Source organism: Engraulis encrasicolus, chromosome 21 (genome assembly GCF_034702125.1).
Source record: "Engraulis encrasicolus isolate BLACKSEA-1 chromosome 21, IST_EnEncr_1.0, whole genome shotgun sequence".
Taxonomy (NCBI): Eukaryota; Metazoa; Chordata; class Actinopteri; order Clupeiformes; family Engraulidae; genus Engraulis; species Engraulis encrasicolus.
Window position 1 is genome coordinate 33,859,630 of NC_085877.1, and position 7,564 is coordinate 33,867,193.

At 40.3% G+C, this 7,564-nt stretch overlaps 1 long non-coding RNA gene across 1 annotated transcript; it reads right to left on the reverse strand.

The window, feature by feature from the left end:
- Nucleotides 1-809: 809 nt before the first annotated feature.
- LOC134437886 (uncharacterized) lies at nt 810-4,474 on the reverse strand. Its single transcript, XR_010032499.1, has 3 exons — nt 4,337-4,474; nt 3,798-3,850; nt 810-1,567 (listed from the first exon to the last, which is right to left on the reverse strand). It is a non-coding gene; the product is annotated as an uncharacterized LOC134437886 (long non-coding RNA).
- Between the last annotated feature and the right edge of the window lie 3,090 nt (nt 4,475-7,564).

Consider the following 7,564-nt stretch of genomic DNA (forward strand, 5'->3'; position numbering starts at 1 on the left):
ATAACTAATATTTAACATTCAGAATGGGGAACCTTATGGTGAAGTTGGTTGAGATTAGTTAATATGTAACATTAAAGTGATACTGTCCCATTTTTGGACATAAGCTCATATTACACCTCCCCTTGAGTCAAGTTATTGAGTTTTACCTTTCCCTTATTTTTTGTTTTACCTGTACTTCTTGTCGTTCTCTGAGTACGGCAGTGCAAATTTTATCTCCAAGCTAGCAGTTAACATTGAGTTCTGAGACCAGCTAGCCGCCAGCTGGTCTCATAGGACTCAATGTTAACTGCTAGCATGGAGGTACAATTTGCACTGCCATACTACGAACACTGAACATACAGGAGGAGAAAGGTAAAACTCAATAATTTAACTCAAGGGGATGTGTAATATGAGCCTATTTCCAGAAATTGGACAGTATCACTAGAAATGATCACAGTACAAATGATTTTCACTTGGTCTCAAGAAATACATTTTCACACTGTTAGAAAGAGAGAAAAGAATTATCAATGATGTTAAACTGTTGTTACCCACTACTGAGTATGGTACACGTCAATGGTAGGCCAGGATCAATGGGCTACAGAATGTGACACTAGGCTTTGGGTAGAGTGAAAAAGATACCAATTAAAAGACAACATACAATATGTTTCTAAAACATTTTCACCATTTATATTAGAGCATGTCAAATCAAAAACCCCAGCACGCTACAAAACAGAGAACTTGCCAGGGTCACAACACACATTTCCCAGATCAAATTCCCTTACAATACAAAAATAATTTCTAACATAAAAATGTAGCCTTAACACAAAACATTAAGTTTCTGTCCTTTTATGTCCTTATTAGATCCACAGAGGCGAGCGCAAGCCGACAAGAGCAGTAATTCAAGAGAGTTGGCCGCTTCACTCCAAAAATGTCCTTTGGAGGATTAAAGTGACGTCCCGTGAATTGAAACAGTCCAAAACAAAAAAGGAAAGGATATCGAAAGCAAAATGAACGGGGAAAACCATAATGTTCGTGTCAAATGTCCATCTTGCATAAATAATAATAATAATAATTATTTATTTATCATTATAAATAATCATGTATCCATAGAAAATATTGTATGCAACCCTAATGAAGAATGACATTCTTAAATACAAACATAGGATATAGGGAAAAATAATAAAATGGGCATTAACAAAATGAAATAAAAACATCACAAGTAAAAGATTGAAAAGTTTAAATATTTACAATTACCCCCCCCCCCCGCCCCCCAAAAAGGTTTGAACATTTAAAAAAAAAAAAAAATTGAATTGTCCTTCAAAAATTGGAAATAGTCCTTTAAATCCTCAAAAGAAACGATGTAGAGAGTTCCTTTAAGTTGTTCAAAAAGAAATATAGCTCATTTCAAGCAGTTCAGTTCAAGGCGTTGAAGTCAGTCATAGTCAGTGATGTGACACGAGCAGGCCACAATCCTACCAAATATGCCATGCGCAATGTAGAACAGGATCACATTCGAATGAGTGGGTGGCTCGCCATCTAGTAGTCGACGAATCCTCAGCAGAATCCAGATCCAGCTCAAAAACTTCACCTATGTGAACATATGTCATCAGTTAAGTTTGGTTTATTTGATAGGGACAGACACATCATGTAGCCTAGGCTGTAGAGCAGCATAACAGAAAAGCATCATAGCAGTTACAGCCGTAAGCTACACACCCAGGACAATGTTGAATTCTAGAGGTGCTCCGATCACCATTTTTTGGCCCGATCACCGATACCGATCACCAAAAATCTTTATCTGCCGATCACCGATCATTGCCGATCACAGAAATTATTTCCTATTTTTTAATAGCCTATTAATTATCCTTATTGAATATTTCTGCCCATAAACCAATCAATCTTAATTTGCACATGTCGCTTTCACAATGTAGGCCTATTATTAGGCTATTACTATTATGATTATTATTATTATTGTTATTATTATTATTATTATTATTATTAGGCTATTATTATTATTATTATTATCTTTCAGCTCTTTCAGACTAGTGTTGGTAATATAGCCTACAAGTAAGTCTACAGTATTAATCAATTTATAAGTTATTGCATATAATTACTAAACTATTTAAGATTGAATTGAAACTGAAACATTACATCAATTTATAAGTTATTGCATATAATTACTTAACTATTTGAGATTGAATTGAAGCTCAGACACCTGGATCTCAGTCTCTCGTCTTCTGCATACGAGAAAAAACCCTGTCGCTTTAAATGAGCAGCCTCGTGAGGAGAGCCCCTCCCCTCTCTGTCACTCACTGTCCACAGCTGCAGTGCTCCGCGACCGTTCTGCTCTCTCCCTCTCACTTCTGTCGCCGTTTGGCGTTTCAGCGACTATCAAACTAATCGACTGACTGTCAATTACAACTTTGAAAACAATAACGTTGGCATGCTTGTGCGGACAACGTGAACTTGTCGCGCGCTGACCGAGGCAACTACACAGGTTATAACGTAAAATGGCTAACGGGCGAGAAGTAGTCTATCGCAAATTACATTGTGACTGAAACACTTGAGATTCTACATACACAAAACAAGAAAAAAAACTTCACTTGAAAGAACAGGGAACACGCACAACACAGCGTGTCTGCGAGGAAAGCTCTTTCTCTGTAACACTGTCATAGAATGTAGAATTCCCTGCACAGACTCATTGAGTTTCACCGTCCATTCTCCCTAGTTGCTGTTTGGTGTTGCAGCGACTACAAAACTAATGACCTGGCTGTCCATTAGGCTACAACTTTAAAAACAATACAGTTGATGATTGTTTTGGAAACGTTTAGTTGTTGCGTGCTGACAGGCTGTAACTCAAAATAGTGAACATGGCGAGACTGACACGTCATTCACAAATTACAAGCGTCATGTAAACTGCGCATGGATCGGAAAATCAGATCATTGTTGATGCAGATATGATTATAAATGGTGAAAATGAAGGAGGGAATTCCAAAAAGTTAAAGACAAGTAAAGATGCCTTATTTTGGTGCAGCAGCTGTGCAGAGCCAGCACCTAGGCTACATGCAGGCAGCGCCAGGTGTAAAGGCGAAATGGTTGCGTGAGGAATTTAATATCTCTGGATCGGTTTTTTGATCGGCATGTTTTTCCGATCACCGATCAGGCTATTTTTGGCGATTATCGGCCGAGCATGATCGGCTGCCGAGCAATCGGAGCACCTCTATAATTCCTATCAAATATCATCAGTTTAAACTTAAAGTTGTGCAACATTTAAAATCAATCTTCTCAAAAGAAAAGCTATGCAAACTGCAAACCTGCAAACACTTTGTTCCTACTGCATTGCATACCATTCAGTTAAATAACCATTATCAAGTAAACAGGGTGAATACTATGAAATAACAACATAGTGTACTGAAATTGAGGTAACCTTGCAATTATACATGGGCCCGTACAGTGTTCAACACAATGTTATGAGGAGGGGCAAGACACTGGCAGCCAAACATGTGAGATAAGTTTTTGACCGTCAGCGGTTTCCAACAATCAGTGGTGGAGTTGTGCACAGCTAGGTTCGCGCAGTCAGGTTATAAACAACATTTAGAACCCATGTATAGGCCTAGAGAATTACACCTTGCGCGCAATGGGTGCGTGATCACAGCATGTGAAATACAGTCTGCTTACTCCGAACTCATTTCAACCAGCCAACATTAAACTTAAGTATTAACAAAACAAAATACAAATTGCAGGTTTCACCTGAAGGCAGTGATAGACAATATAAGACTTAGGTTACAACAGTATGGGGAAAAATAGACAAGTTGCCTTACCAAGACGATTGAAACAGAAGAAATACTCGATGGAATACTCCATGGAATCCATACTGAAAAAGAAACACAAAGGACAGGAGAGTCATAACATACACAGGGCAGCCGTGGCCTAGTGGTGAGGCAGCCGTGGCCTAGTGATAAGAGAGTTGGTCTTTCAATCTGGGGGTTGCAGGTTCGAATCCCTCTGACCGCTCCCTACATCTCCATGGCTGAAGTGCCCTTGAAAAGGCACTTAAACCCACATTACTCCAGGGACTGTAAACAATACCCTGACATATAATAACTAAGTCGCTTTGAATAAAATGAAAGTATCAGCTAAGTGAAATGTAATGCAATGTAATGACATCACAGTTTGAAATCATTGGCTCATGACTCAGGAGTACATGATCAATGCAAACAAATATATCTCCAGCACATGCATTAAGTTTTTTGTCTAAAGTAAAATGTATTCCATGGCAAACTACTATCAGTTTTTTTTTTTTTTTTGTAAAGAGGCTTGGTTAACACATGCCAGTTGAATTATGACTGAACAAACTAACCACGGTATGCGAATGATGATTCTCCTCTTTGGCTTCTCTGAAGTCCAGGCGAACAAAGTTGGCAGGCACAGCATCCTTTATTAGCGTTGTCATACCACGGGTGACCTTAACAAAGCATTGCTTCTCAACGTGCTCAGATCAAACCCAGGGGTGATAGTGAAAAAAAATCCTGAGCCTGAACTTTTTTCCTGGTCGGGGAGGGGGGGCCGGGGGACGACGGGACATACTGCATATGAGACGTAATGTAGGCCTTATTATTATTCAAACACATTATTCAAACATTTAAGATAATGTTTTCATTTTTGCATTATTTCTATAGTGTTATTCACGAAAACACAGATCATTTCCCTGTTGGTAGGCTACAGCACTTGGCTGAAAGAAACTGACCACCACGTTCAATTCTAGCTGTAAAAACGAATACCAACGTATGCAGTTAGAAATGCATTCTAGGCTTGTGATGTTGCACTAAAGTTATTGAGGTGGGTATTGAACCAATGCAACATTTCAACACCAGAATGCATTTCTGAAAACATGGTGCATATTTTACCACGTTGAATTAACTGAAAGCTACATATGTAGCAGCCATACCAAGACAGGTCAGTAGGAGGCAATACTACTCCAAAGTACAGTAACTACACTCTGTCCAAAATAGAGGAGGTGATTACCAATTAATTGAGCAATACTTTTAAATGACATGACATTTGCTGCAAGCTGATAAGTTTCATTTTCATTGGGACATTGCTCATATAACTTGTATAGGCTACTGGACATACGTTTAGATAGCCTACTCGTGGCCCCATGGTCTACCTATAACCACAGATTGTTTAAGGGCTGTGCTATAACCCCTGCCTTTCCGTTGTAGGGAAACGCCCTTTAATTACCGGTACATGATATTTAGGGCACAAGCGCATGATTGGCTACATGCAGGCCCACGTTCACATCGCATATTTCGACTCCACGGATGACAGAACCAGTGGTTATTACGGACAGGACAGTATATATAGCCTGTGTGACTACTGCGCGACTTTCGCATTGGGTTGTAGTCAATTAAAATACATGAAAATCACTCGCGTGTACACACGCCCATTACAATGTACGAGTTGAAAAGATAACAGAAAGCAACAAAAACAAAGACAGGACCGAATTAAGCTACATGAAAATAGCACAGGGCGTGAAGATAAGATGAACATTCACTGCATGTCTAGGTGACACCGTGGTGGCCACATGAACGCAAGCCAAGTATTTGAAGTTCATGAGAGTCTGATATTGACAATTGCCCCCTGCCCGAGAGTAGGGATTAAGTAGCCCAGAGCGTGCAGACAATACAACCTGTGCATCGTGCGTGGAATAACTGGATTCGATTACGCAGAGGGGCTACAGGGAGCGCGCGAGAGAGAAAGGCTGTGTGAACCTGTGCGAGGCTGTTTGGGGGTTTTCACAGAGCGCGTTGGTTTAGTCAGCATAACATAAACATAAACATAACATAAACATCTCCCTGAAATCAGTTTGACACGTGGTTTGTCAGGAATGACGCAAAACACCATCCCTCAATCAACAGTAGACCAAAACCCACGAACTCAGCTCACACTAGCCTACAAGGGGTGTAGGCTAACTAGGCTTGCCAAACATTAGCGATCCAAGCATTCCATTGTCATTTGGACATGTCGCAATGGTAGCCGCTATTCCAATGCAGACCACATTTACGCACTACACCTAGAAAAAAAGTATCATGACGGGCATAGCATAGCCTACCGTTTTGAGCATACAGACTTTTTTTGAAAGAACGTCCATCTCCATCAAAGTTTGTCAACATTGCGCAGTCATTTAGCGCACATAAATGAGGAAAATAGACGAACCTATTTCAAACTCTCACTGAGCCCGTTTATGCGCATCAATAAGCCGTTTATGGTCAGGTTTTTGGAGTAACCTGCGCAAGGCAAAATCATTCGGGCCCAAGCCAACATGCCACAGTGGGCAAATTAATAACTAAATGGCCTTACCTTCAAACGTTTTCTTGATCACAGAATTTCACTAGTATTCCACTGACATCCACACGGTTCAACACACCCATCACAACTAGCAAGCCATGTGGATTTGTGCTAACAATAGTTGCTAATTTTTATCGGAATCCAAATGGTCTAGACTTGGCCTATAGTACTTTCTTCCGTTTCTTCAGAATAACGAGATGCCATTTTTGGATTTGCCTCCGTCGACAGTGAAAATATCTGAGAAGGGTAACCAGTAGGGGCCTAGAACTCTCTTTACTGTGCATACTGACAGCCAATCTACTTCTCCTTTCACTAGAACTAGAAGACTGCCGCCAGTGATGTGGTGAGTGACTCAAGAGCAAGACGTAACAAATTGATACATTTTTCAGTAAGATGTCGGGATGATACAAACAATTATGGGCTGCTGCTCATTTGGGTTCCTTTCGCGTCTCTTACAACAGGCTGTTGCGCGCTCATTTATTTTCACCATACATTAATGAAGGCCTACGCGATAGTTTATTATTTTATTAATTTTGGGGAAATTATTATTTTATTTTTTTCTACAGCCACGCTACGCCGGATTTCCGGCGCGGCGCCGGACTGCTATCACCCCTGCAAACCTCGGTCTCTGCGTTGATCTGTAACCATAAATACCAGCATGTATTTTAGTTCGTTAGCAAAACAACTTCATTTTGGCACAAGTATGCTACTGGTTCTGGTAACACATCCGGTAAGCCATCGGATCGCTTAACACAAAATTGAAAGCATAATTTTGAAATAGCGATCTGGAAATACCATATAAATGTAGCGTTGTGTAATTACACATTCATATTTTTTTTTTAATTAGGCTTCATTAGGCTACATGAGTCATGACAAGTTTGGCGAGCTAGCTTATTTGTGCTAGCTAATGCGTATGATTGGACATAATTATGCATCTTACCTTGAAATATGGACCAGGATCCCTCTTGATGTGATTAATTCATTCACGCCGAAGTGCCTGCTCTTTGGCGAAACGGTGGAAAGTCTGTCCACGGTAGGATTTGTTTCTCTTTGAGGACGTAGGACTACATTTGGGCACACAGCAGTGAGGCGCCAAAAAGCTGGTGTGCGGCCGGGTGTACCCCTGAAGTGTACCCCTCAACGTCTTTAGAAAGTTCCGGGTGAATAAGGCGAATTGAAACAAAACAAATACTCGATGAAAGGAAGCATCTAGTCTTCAAAACTTACAGCATTCACAGAG